Raw genomic sequence first — 13,860 nt, 5'->3', positions numbered from 1 at the left:
AAAAAAAAAAAAGACTTGTTTTGTTTATTCTGGATGATTTAGAAAAGCACTAATCATATTGAATTTAAGTTGGAGTATCTAAGAGAAAATTATAACAAAGCTGAAATGGGAGGAAAAGAAGATGCAGAACCCTTCCAAGCTTCGTTGTCATACAAATGGGTTTTGGTTTGAACTCTTTAATTTGCCACTTGCCAGCCTACATCTAAGAAGCAACCTTGTTTGGATTTCCACAAAGAATCTCATTCTTTTTCAATAAAAAGACCTGGCAATAATTCTGTTGGCACTAGATGAAGAGCCTGCTTATTCCACTGGTGATGGTTTCTTTTGTTATCTATTTTAATGAAAACTTCATTAAAAAAAAATAAAAAGACATTGAAAGTTTATGGATAAAGCTTATGTACATTTGTTCCAGTCATATGCTAAGAAGTTACTTGTTATTGAAGACATCACACCAGGGAGAAATAGGGTTAATAATAACACTTTTTGCAAGCAGCAGTTTTTATTCAAAAGCATGAATAAGTGAAGCAAACTACAGGGCCTGAGGCAAGCATGTGGGCAATTCAACAGGTTTGACTTTACAGTAATTTTTTGCAGCTATATTTTGTTTACAACCTTTCGGGAAAGTTCTGTGAACCTTAAATGGGTTGCATGTGTTCTTTAAAGTCAAGAAAGTCCAAAAGATCTGTGTACAAGGATTTGTACTGGGATTTACCAATTCACTTCATATAAAGCAGGAATCTGGTTCTGTACTTAACTCCACGTAAGTGTCTTCAAGACCACAGTAGGAATACAGATACATTTTCTCTCAGTAGTACTGGTCAAAATGCTTTGCATCTGTTAGCTTTTTGACAAAACATGGTACCAGTTTTTTTCTACCATACCTGCCATTTGCCAAGCTCTGTGGTGTCTCACTGATTCTAATACACAGCTCTAAATTCTAGGCTTTCATCAGGGCACACACAGTATGATGACAAACCAAGCATCTGTTCACAGCAAAGGTTATCAGCTGAATGTTTTCCTCAGTCTTCGGCTCACAACACAGCACCTTCACACTCGGAAAGGCACTGATGGATGGACTGACCTCGCTGGGATTTAGGGTGACCTGTCAGCAAGTGAGCTTGGGAGGGAGGGCATGCCAACAAGATCAGGATGTGGCTGCTGCTGAGGACCACAGCAGGAGAAGGCTGATGGGAAGCACCAGCTCCATCCTCTTGACCACAGCTCCGGCATACGCTACACAGGTGCTGCTGGCCCAGAAGGTGCTGGCAAAGGACAGGTCTCATGCAACAGCAGCCATGGTTGTACACATCCATGCTGTACAGCACATTTGTCTATAAACAGCCTTTTGATTTTAACTTTTGTAACAGATGAATTATGGCTCCAAAGTAACAAGGCGTAATGGTGTAATGTTAGGATCTTTTCAAGTTTTTCTCTTTAGAAGAATAAACTTCACATTTTCCTCATATACAATATTACTCTAAAGCCCTTTCTGGTGGGGCTTCACAGATGTTGGCTCAACAGCCCCTGAAATCAATTTGGCTTCATGTTTGAAATTTGCACAATTTTCCTTTTATGGCAGTTCTGTAAGTCCCACAAATCAGAGTTAAATGTAGTTTCTCTCCAAAGCCTCCCTTGTGTCTCGCTGCTCCTCCTCTATGTTCTCTCAGCCTTTGCAGAAACAAAAACTAGGAAAACACCTCAAGCATGGAGTTATTTTTCATTATTATTTAGTCATATTTTTGGAAAGAGGTAAATAAAATACAATCACCATATTTTGTCACTAATAAACATAGTCTATACACATAAATTAATGTTATTTATTTATGCTATACACATAAATGAACATACACACACACACACACAAATAGTCTGAATGTCTGCTCAGAAAAAAAATGAGATTAGCCCCCATGAGGTATTTATCAGCAATATAGCAATATGAGGCAGTAAACATCATGATACTTTCTGATTTAGAGGTAAAATGTGTCCTCTGAGCAACCTCACTGTCTCCAGACAAGTTCTTCAGTTCTCCACTAACAGATCTAGATGTGACTTTGTATGCTGTTCATGGAATGAATGTGTAGTTTCATTATATTCTATTCATGTCTTCGTATGCTGTTTGTGGGATGTTTTTTTAATGGGATGAATACTTTTTTCCTAAACACAATAGTGCCGCAACACTATTACAAGAATATTTTTACGGCATTAATATTGGTATAATGTTCATGCGTGGAAATTTGCTTTGCCTTTGCAGAGAAAAGTTTTAGGACAGGAAGGTATTGTCATACTCGCAGATGCTGCTGAAATGTTGGCCTTCATCTCTGATAACTGGCTGCTGGGGCTCAGAGGAATATGTACTAGATGCTTGTCTTTAGGAGAAGGACAGTTTTCTAATATAAAAGTTTTGAACTTAGCAAGGTGTAAAGTAGAGATGGTCCTTTGAATATCCATGGGAATGTGAAACAATTCCATAGAAAATTATTTTCCAAAGGGATGTAGGAGCTTACATCCCAGACCTGACTGCTCTCTGTTAAGATCAGAGGACTCACAGGGGACAGATTTTTCATTATCTGCCCCTTGCTGAGTTTCTATACCTTCCTAATCATGATGCCATTATTAGAGACAGAACAGGATATGACCCTATGTGAATCTGATGGCACTCGATATGGACCAGCTCTCAGCCTCCTAACATTTGCTTTACCGTGTGGAGGTGCTCATGGAGTTCATTATTCAGGACTATAAATTCATATCTGCTGGGTTCATAGTCTCCGACCTATGCAGACAATACTCAAAGTCTCAGCAGGAAGGCAAGATGCTCTGAGCTAGTCCCTTAGCTGATACAAACAAAGGTCCTCAGACTCCAGCAGCCAGTGCTCTGTCCTCAGATGCTGAAGAGCTAGATATGTACACACAGATTGAAGGTAATATTGTTCTGGTGGGTGGCTACTACAAACAAGGTTATGTAGTTAACCACTACTAAGATAGTTAACCATTACCACTATTGCATAAATATTAGTAACTATTTGGGAGATTATTTCCATGTTCTGCAAAACACTTATGAATTTTGCTTAGTAAAAATGCCATCTCTAAATCTGTTTTTGTGCATGCCTAATAATTGTCAACATCACTGCATTAATGAAGCTTTATTGACTTTTTTCCTTAGACTCCATTCACTGTTATCTTTATAAAGAAACACATGGGACAGTCTTGGGTACATCTGGCAGATAATAACCCTGTAGCATTAATAATCATACAAAAGAGACAGCTCGAGGCAAAGATACTATTTTCATTTCACCATCTGACTCACCCCTGACTTATTACAAGATTCCCCACTGTTTTCAGGTCTGGAGGAAACAGAGCTGTGAAAGATGTAAAAGACCATCTTGCACAGTCTGGACACCCCTTGCAACCCTCCATGCCACATGCCAAAGCTTTTGAGTAGATCCTGCTCTCTCAAGGGCACTCTCCAAAAACAGGACCTCCAAATCATCTTGATTTTGTCCTAAATGTAAAAATCATCTTGATTTTGTCCTAAATGACTCTCACAAGAAGGGTTTTCACCATGGAATCCCGGATATATGTGAGACAAGTCCAGGCTCAGACTAACTTCTAGTTCAGTTGTTTTCATTTTTGTCCTTGATAACTGAGCAAACAATACAGACCACTTCTTTGCCTTGTCACATTTTTCCTTATTATACCCTTCTGATCCAAGTAGCCAATGCCTTTCACTTCCTGAAAGAGATGTCCTTCTAACATTTTATTCATACTTGTTTTAAAGATCTCCTCAAAGCCCCCCACGGCATTACAACTTCCCTCATGTGTGACACAGCAACTACCCGATCCGCAATGTTTCCTTAGGCTGGGACCCAACATGACCACAGCTTTCTTGGTAGATCCCTGTTTCTTCTACAGAGTGCAGAAAGAAGAGAAAGAGGAAAGTGTGAAACAAGTCTCTTGTTTCTTTTTCTTCTTACCTCTGAGATGTTTCTGCAACTCTCCCAACATGCCTGTTGATAAGTGTCATGTTTCCTTCTGTCAAAGTAATCCCCCCTTCTTCCAAACCACATCTATTGAATAGCTTTTTTTGTGTGTGTGAAAATATATACTTGAATGCAAATGTTTCAACCAGTCCTTTTTAAAGTCTGATTAAATCAAATATATAAATAGGGTAAAACTCTAGGACTTCTGGGAGGTTTCCCTAGGCATAGGAGGGCATCAGAATAGGACACTTTGCAGTACAATAACACACAGAAGTTGTGACACAGCTTGCTGAGGGCATAACCCCAAGTGTGAGAATTCCTCCTCCACACCCTCACCTAATTCATCACTAGTATCTCTTCCTTCTCAGTTTCAGAGTGTAGAAATGCCCTGGTGCTTCATTGCAAAGGGAAAGATAATGAACAGCAACAAGTGGAAATGCAGGAACGGAGATAGAGGCCTGCATACCGAAATAGCAGTAACACACTGGAGTATATCCTGTTGTGATGTATATACTTTTCTCTTTAATTCCTCCCTTGGGCAGTTTGAGGATGGAAATGTTTTTCTCAGAGGAAGTATTCTTACTACTGATTTTATGGAGAAACAGCAATTTCCATAAATGGGATAATACTGGAGAGTAGTTAGAGATCCCTTTGTCAGATACGAACCTGTGCTATTTCTGTATATTCCACAGGATCATTCATTTATGAATTATGCTATCTATATCCATTTGCTGTCCTATGCCACTCTGGGTACTGCTGTGGCCAGCCCTGGACATACTAACTGGCTACTGACCAAAAGGGGTAGCACCACATTGCATTTGCTAGGGCAGATCTGTAGCATCCTCACCAGGAGCCTGCAGATCAGTTTAAAAAAAAAAAAAAAAAAAAAAAAAAAAAAACAGCAAGCTCATTTAGAATCCTATCAGACTCCTACATACAAGGTAAGGCTTTCACAATCACATTAAAGTTATGGATCCCAGAATAGGTTAGGTTCAGCTCTGGTCTGGAATGCATTTTCTTTATTTAATTGAAACTGAAAGTCGTTGACAGATAATTCCACATGTAAATGAAGTTTGCTGAAGCACAAATGCCAGATAACCACTTTCACCTTTATCTACTACAAATGTGCATTAGGTGTAGAGGAATGCCCTGACCTGTCTGTGTGGAATGAGGAGATATATCCCTCTGGAGAATCAGGGAGCAGAGGGTGCAGTGCTAAAATAATAAATTCACATATTCCTCTGAGCAACATGAGGGGACCATAAAACCTAAGGAGAAAAATGAGAAGCAGCTTCATTAGCTCCAAGCATATTTTCTCATTTATGTTATCAGAGATCTGGCCCTTTGTATAACCTACTCAGTATTTTGGAAAAGTGATTTTTTTTTCCAAAACAAAAAAATACTGGAGGGAGGAGGGATTAAGATCAGAACAACTTCCAAACTTTCTTCATATATTAATGTTCTTGAAATTTTCTATATTTAAATCTTTCATCCAATTAAATGGCTGTATATTGAATATAGCAGGGTTTTTTTCTTCCCAGGGGAAAAAAAAAAAAAAAAAAAAGGCATCCTGCAAGTTGAGAATGTCTCCAGATTCTGGGTGTTTATGGAGCATTTCCATCAGGGTGCTTGTTTATTCTGGATTCATTCCAGGACACAAGGCTGGTCCTAGATGGCTGCCATTGACAAGAGAACAATGTATGACTGATCATGAGAGATTACTCTGATCACAAAGCACCTACACGGTTTATTTGTGCACTGGGCTACTCAGGAGCACATATAAAAAGTCCTCAAGATTCCAACATCTTGCTTTTTCCACAGAGAATAATATAAACAGCTACTGGAGGGACAAACAGAAACATTGGGCTGTGAGGCAATACTTGACTTTCTCAGAAAGTTCAAAAGGTTACAGTCAGCTGCTCCCTTTCTCAACCTGTCTGTGTGGCGGGGATTTAATTTGCAGTCCTTGGTGCCACCCACAGAGTGTGATAAGCCTTTCTGAGTTTCACACTCAGCAGCCAAAAACCTGAGGAAGGGAAATGCAGCATCAGGCCTGAAGAGAAGGTACACTCAGCTCATGCTGGTCGTTGTCAGGAAGCTGTGGGTCTTTGTTACAACATGGGGGAGACTGCTGAATCAAGTGGGAATACCTGGGACACTGCTCATAAAATTGCAGGTAGCAGAAGCCAGGACCGTGCTTTCCCAGTGCCTGCAAAGCAGCCTCGAATTGAACTCGTAACCTTTGTGCACATTTCAGTATCAGTTTCTCAAAGGCACTTCAGGGGTTTAAATGTCTACTTTGTACTGCAGTCAGTAGGACCGACGCATGTAACCCCTCTAAGCAGTCATGGAAATTTCACCACCAGTAACCAATTTTCGCAGCGCTCCAAGGGATTATCCCTGATACAGAAAGCTGAGACAGAGAAAATCCCAAATGAGTGGAAGGGAGTTGTGCTTTCCTGTGTTCCCCACCTTCCCCTTACATAGCTCGTTCTCTCTGAGGGAAGCTGGTGTTTGTTCAGCATTTCCACTGCAAGCCCATATATCTTCCCTGCAAAAAATGCTTGGGGCTGAAATTTAGCTCCATTTATAACTAAGATTAGTGAAAACAAATGCTGAATTAAATTGGCAATGTAAACATTAAATAAAAATCCCAAATTCTTTGTATTCCTCTTGCCCTAAATTGGAGTTGTTTACAATGCACTCTCTTTAAGGTAGTCTGAACATCAGGTCACAACCAAAAATAAAAATCTCTGGAACTATTCACGTTTAAAATGTGGTTATGCTTGTAAAGAAACTGTTTCCTCTTAGGAGACTGTTCTGTATATATATACATCCCTTTCATAAGCATACAGATTATAAAGGATCTTTTTTTATAGTGTTTTACTCAAAATATCACAGATAAGAGGAAGGACATCAAAGGAGAAAAATGACTGTTTTACATCTGATCACTGGGGTAAGGAAAAGTCCCTCTACTGTGTCTTCATGTACTAGACTATTCTAATGCCAAAAGACTCTGTTTTTTCCTATGCATTACAATGAATTACAAGGTGAAGTAAGAACCATATTTTTACTCAATAACCAGTGGGTTGCACATATAAAAAAGAAAAAAAGAAGAAAAAAAGAAAAAGAAAAAAAGAAAAAAAAATGAATAATAAAAAAAAAAAGAATTATCAACAGAAAGGGTGTATATCTAAGTGTGATCAACATGTAGGAGAGATTTTCCCCATTAAAGAAGGAGCTTTCTTTTCCCTATTAGACTCTCTGCTTTGGAGAGAGAATGGGAGAGACCCATTCTCCCAAAGGAGAATGGGAACAGACCCTATTTTCTGCAGCACAGTCTTGACTGCAAGCTGTCGCAGGAATTATGATAGAACTTTAATTGTTAAGGTTAGCTACATGAATGAAATATGGTGCAAGATACTCCCAAAGTTCTTCAGCTGACAGCAAAGATTATTTTAAACAGCTGTCTAAATGCTTTTAGAGGAGTTCATCACAGCTCATGAATTTATGAGCTACACAACATAAATAGGTTATAAAAACTAAAGTAAAAAGAATTAAAATTTGTATAAACCACTGACTGCCAGCATCAGACCTGTGGTCAGGAGACCTGAATTCAGAGACAATGTGAGCTAACATGCACCTATTTCTTGATGCTTGGATTACAATATCTGTAGTGGCCCCAGGGACAAGCTTATTGTTCAGAAGACATGAATGGAAATACATTCACCTAATAGTAAAGCAAGGAATGGGTAAATTGAATAATAAAAGTGTTGAATACATCTGGGTCATATGTGGTAAAGTTTATACTTTGGAGTGTAATATCAACTGGAAAATATTTAGCTATCAGATATGCGTTGATTAAAATTTGTTTCAGAGGTATTTCAAAGAAATGCCACTGGCTGGGTTTACAACATTATTTTGCAGTTGTTTTTCTTTCCTCTGGGTCCTGACTGTGTGCCATACAGGGATGTCTGCCGGTAAGAGCTGGGAAAGTGAACAGCAGCAAAATGGGCTTTTGTTTGTTGAGCAAAAACTAGTTTCTGATTCGATAACCTGGACCTCAGAGACTTCAGGTCAATTTGTTATTTACTTCAAGTTTCTTTCCTGTTTTCTCCATGGTTTTTGTGGTTTTAAGAGTAAGACAGCCGCCAGAAGAGTTGCTGTGGGGCTGGACAGGTTGCAAGGCTGTAAGATTCTCTGACGTCATTGTAAAAAATCAAGGAAAAACATAACAGTTAAAATAAGGAAAAGGGGGATACAGAGTTTGCATCTCGTAGTGTATGAACCTAAGCCCCTCCGGCTCTAAGGATATACCACAACAATAGCATCAATCTGACAGAGGTGGTGCAACTGCTGAGCCCAGTAGGTCTTTCACTCACTGCTTCTGGAAGATGTAGGATACTGGATCCAGAAGCAGGTCAGCCCCTGAGCCCTACATCTCAGGAAGCAGCCAGATGAAATGTTTATCTTTGCCCTAGTTTGCCACTGACTGGCAGCTCTTCACAGCCTGTGGACTTCCATCTCCTCCATGAATTTCTAAAGTGTCAGTGACGTGGTGGACACTGGGTATATTTGATGCCTCACAGTATAGGATTAGTCATGACAACTTACTATGTTTCATCCTAGCCAGGAGACTTGGCTGGCACAGAGCTTTCTTCCTGTAACCAGAGCAGTATAACTTCTTTTTGGGGTGCCAGGCCTCTAATCAGTGACTATTTTGGCCCATCCCTTTCCTCTCCCACCACTTGCATGTTAGGTCACCCACAGGGCTCTGCCGTCTCCATTGTGCCTGTCTCCAGGCATGGCCCCTAAGGGATACACCATCCTTCCTAATGTGGTGGCATGGGACAGTCTGCCCAGATCACCCAGAATGTGTCAATATGTGTGCAGCTCCCCAGAATGACAGGTAGAGGGGAAAGCATATTTTTGCAACTGCTTCAGAGGAACTCACTGAACCTTGTTTTTTGAAACTGGCTGTTTTCTTTGCCTAACAAGTGAAAAAAAAAATAAATATGGGTGTGATTCACCCTCTTCTGACCATATTTTGTTTCGGTGGCTTCTGTCAAGGGTAAGGCACAGCCCTGATGCAAAGGAAGAGAGAGTGACTTCTACATCACTCCTCTTAGGTCAGCTACATGATGAAAGTGTCATGCTGTTATAAATGCAAGGTCCTTATGATTTTTGGACTATTTCATATCTTTTCTCTGGCTTGACAGATGCAATGTATAGGTTTGAGCAAGCAAAGGAAGGTCGTTGTCCTGTACCTTACTGCACGGACTCCCAGTGTCACCAAAGAAGAATGGTAACAGACATTATCTGTAAGGTATCCACCTTTGCATGACAAATTCATTTTTAAATGTACATCTTTCTCAAGAGGCATCTGAGGTAGTGTGTTGGTTGTAGTACTCAGTCTGTCATTATTACAACATGCAGAATTTGGCAAAGCAATGTAAAATTATCTTGCTTTGATTCTGAAATCTCACTTCCCATATTTAATTTTAAGATAATGTTGGTTATTTCCTTTCTGTCAATAGCATGGAGCAACACCCCTGCTTACCAGGCTTACTCAGTAACTGCCCATCCAGCAATTGCATGCTGCCAGACTCAAGATACCAGAAAACATCCACTCAGTGCCAAGGAGCACCCTGCAGATGTTCCTGAGAGCCAGCAGCTCCAGGAGACAAGGTGGGGCAAAGCTCTGCATGGACATATCAAAAGAAGTATGGAAGTGCCATAGCAGCATCCATGGAGGCCTGAAGTGCCCTGAGGGACTTGCTAGTGACAACAGCCTTCAGCAGTCTCTTATCTGGCTCAGCCTGAGGCAGTTTGGCTGCTTCTTCTAGTTTGATCTCCATAAGCAAAGCAGAGATGTCTCTTTGTGGAGCACCACCTCAGCATCAAGTCCTCACCCAACCTGTTACGTCCTTTAGCTACTGCTTCCTGCGTAAATATTGCCTCTCGTGCCACACTGGTGGTGACATTGCCACTTTGTAATATGAATATGAAATACCAGTACTAACCAGAGCTTTTATGTCCTTTGTCTGAAGGAAACAATATTTCTACTCTGGAGGAAAGTGCTGCAAAGCCCTTATGCCTGTCAAGTCTGAGGAAAATTTTATGCCAAAACTGTCACGTAGGAAAGGGAAGAAGCACCCTATAAGGTCATTGTTTTCATCATCCTGAATAATAGAAAAAGCACTGTATCCAGTCCATCTAGTCTGAAGCTTCTTTGTGCAGCTCTTAAGATCAAGGCCAGGGAAGTGAAATGCCTGCTAGCAGCAGCAGCTGCAGCTAAAGCAGTGCTACACAGCCCAGACACCGAGCCCCAATGTTCAACAAAAGCCCCAGTCATAACAGCTGCATAACCAAAACCAAGCAGTGTTGCATGATGTTCACTCCACACCACCAATGTCATGACATACCAGTTGTGCTCCCATATTGCACAAGTGAAATGGTCATGAAACCTTATGACCAGCACTCTGTTGCCATCCCCCAGTTAAAATCTCCCCCAGTCTCTTTCCTAAGTAATAAAATGTGGCTGCAAACTGAGCCTATAGTGTCACCTGGTTTGCTCAGAACAGGTCCTGTTACAGCATTTCCCACCTGCCCGCCACCTATGTGCAGTGGTGCTAGTATCACCATAAAAGCAAGACTTTTCTTCTCATACAAGTAACATATACCCAAGTCTGGTTACTTAAAAGATGCTCCATGTGCTGTCAGAGTCTTCCATGTTACATTAATATTTTCCAGCTATGCCTATGCCACATTTCTGGCCTGATTAGCTTCAGGCTGATTAGGAATCAGAATCAACAACTGAGAGTGAATGGGTCAGGGATACATTTGCTCTGCCCCTGGGATAATATCATGTGGCTGCAAGGATTTGCGGGCATCATGAACATAGATTTACATTATTCTATGTTTTCACCATATTCAAACTTTCAGTTATAGCAGAGAGGATGAGATGGATGTGTGCATCCCAGGTTCTGAGCCTAATTCAGGTTTATTCCCTGATTTGGTGCCCTAAGGCCTGTGTAAAATGAGTTTTGATCCTGGGAAGAAAAAAAAAAAAAAAAAAAAAGGCAGAACAAAACAGACGAACAAACAAAATATAGAATAAAAATTGTAGGAATTGTCCACTTTTAATATCTATGTCTTCTTCCCATTAGACTGTAAACTCCTGAAGGCTGTATCTTTTACTCTGTCTTTCTACCATCCCACAGTGTCTATGAAAATGGAGCTATAATTTTAGCTGAAACTTTCAGATCCTATTGTAAGAACAATACTAAACAAAATGTTCTGCCTGGTGTCTGAGTTTCGCCTCCACCACACTCTTTCTTTGGTAGTGCTGAAATAGTTCTGATTTTCTGCCTGGACCCTGCCAGTGGAGAGAGGAGGTTCTGAGCACTCACCCCAAAGCCACTAAAAAGTGGAAGAAATTGTTAATGTTATACCTCTGCCTCCATGAGGCCTTTGGAGCAGCAGCACCTAGATTAAATGTTTTGACTTTCCTATTACAAGAGGAAATTTTAATTAAAAAAAAAAAAAAAAAAAAAAAAAAAGCTGTTTATAATGGTTCCAGATGTTTAGCTGGCCCTACAGGCAGAGGGGGGGGGGGGTAGATCTACAGGCATTTTGTTGGTTTCTGGACCAAATGGTCTTTCTAATGAAATTGAAAGAGACTGATTCAAAATATAGAAATAATGAAAAGTAGAAAGATGGTAAGTAAAGTTTAATAAGGCATACAAGGAACTTGGCTCCTTGTCAACAGAATGGAAGACAGCTGATCTGAATGGGGCACAAAATAATTCTGAAAATTATTATCAGATTTGATGGAGCCAGAAAGGTAAAATACTGTAAATTCAGCCAGTCAGGCAAATCTCATCTTTACTCAAAAGTACACATCTAACACATAATGGGGGCACTTCCCCCATTTAATCATATGATGCAGGCCAAATCCAGCTTAAAAGATTCTCTGTCACTTCCCTATCATTAAATTTGGCAGATGGCTGAACAAAGCATATTGTACCAAACTCTGTTACATCATTACCACTGCAATTTAAAATGTAGTAGGATGCTACTGAAGCAACTGAGGGATGCATTTGCCATATTATTTGTGTAAAGGCAATAGTTCTGCCTTGATCCTGAAGAGGTAAGGGTGAAGAGCTATTGTCTCCACATGTCTGCACATGACTCCTTACCTACACACCTCTTTCACAATATTTTTGTGACTGCAGAAGACCAGACTTTTGTCTCAATAATAGAGTCAATGCAGTCATTGTCAGGCTGATGGAACTTGTTCCAAAACTTTCCATTTACGACTGGTAGATCAAATTGTGGGCTGATCTGTGGGCTTTAGGGCTTTATATACTCAGGAAAAATGCATCAAAAAGAATCGGCACTGTAAGCTGTCTTGAAAATAGAGATGTGGTGTATTAGGCAGCTGAATAATTAAAGCAGGCAACAAGAATGCCAATCATAGAATCATAGAATGATAGAATGGCTTGGGTTGGAAGGGACTTTAAAGATCATCTAACTCCAACCCCCCTGCCACAGGCACGGATGCCACCCTCTAGATCTGGTTGCCCAAGGCCCTATCCAGCCTGGCCTTGAACACCTCCAGGGATGGGGCATGATTTAAGTCACGTATTTAACTCTATCAGCAAAATAAATAATTAGACACTGCTTCACTTCCACAGAAAACAAATTAAAGAGGAAATGATTAATGTTTAAAACCACTTTTGTGCTTGTGTCACAGATGTCTGTTGAAATGCTGTAGCATTTCAACATTTCAAAGAGGTTCTTCAAAATAAAGTAGAGACTCTTATTTACAGCAGAGAGTTCAAGGTCAGAGCAAGAAAGCAATCTTTTAAATAGTAATTTACATATCAGTGACACCTAGCTCATTATAGAGCTATCTTACAGTCCTTCATCCTTTACATTCATCCTAACTTCAAGCTTTCAGTGGGAAGGGCATCAGAAGCCAAGATGAAAACAATAGTGAAATCTTCACAGTAGATGAACATGTTTCACTCAGAGGAAATGGTCTCTGTTCTCTAGAATGACCATTTCAACATTACAGTATGTTCACAAAAACATAACCATTAGACAAATGAGTAGGATGTATGCTATCATAGAGCACAGAGAACCACGACTATTTGATTTGATAAAGATAAGTTGGCACATTTTATTAAAAAGATAGGGCCAAATTGGTAAAACTCAGATCTAATTCCAACTGTAAAAATAGGCAGGTATAGGGCCAATTGGATCATCAGTATGATCCTACATTTACTTTCTGGAGGTAACAAGCCTTTCTCCAGTGAGTGAAAACCATTCTTGAACATGTTACTGATAAGTGAAATATAAAATAGTTTAGTACCTGGTTAGTAACTGCATTTCCTCACACAGATAATTACCAACTCCTGATGCAGATGAAATAAGCAAAGTACTAGTTAAGAAAAATGTTATCTTGCTGTGATTCAAATAAATTCTTGTATTTTTATGACTTTTGTAGAAAAATGTTTTTTTTTCACTGTGCCCATGCTGGTGTTTAGTCTTCCAGCATTGGTTAAGTGAATCTTATTCAATGCCTCGATGAGTTGAGCAGTTGTCTATCGCCACCATCTCTGAACCCCCTTACAGATGATTTCCTAGCTGGGTGTGATTTGACTAGAGGTGAGAAAACCTTGTGCTGCCTAAATCAAGACACATAAGTGTGTTCTTGTAGCATTTAAGGAAGATGCTACAGCTATTGCCCTCAAATATTGAAATTATGATTTTATTGATGGGTAATGTCAAAGGGTGTGTGTTATTTTGTGTGTGTGTCTTTTTAGTGGCCTTGGTATGCACAGTGATGGTTTCAGTTACGTCTTTTTGCTGCTCA

At 39.9% G+C, this 13,860-nt stretch overlaps 1 long non-coding RNA gene across 1 annotated transcript in view; it reads right to left on the bottom strand.

Annotated features, from left to right (window-relative positions):
- LOC101793527 (uncharacterized) overlaps positions 1 to 13,860 on the bottom strand; it is a 75,811-nt gene that overhangs the window by 49,330 nt on the left and 12,621 nt on the right. The window lies entirely within an intron of this gene.

This window comes from Anas platyrhynchos, chromosome Z (genome assembly GCF_047663525.1).
Source record: "Anas platyrhynchos isolate ZD024472 breed Pekin duck chromosome Z, IASCAAS_PekinDuck_T2T, whole genome shotgun sequence".
Taxonomy (NCBI): Eukaryota; Metazoa; Chordata; class Aves; order Anseriformes; family Anatidae; genus Anas; species Anas platyrhynchos.
This window is presented reverse-complemented; position numbering and strand designations above follow the sequence as displayed.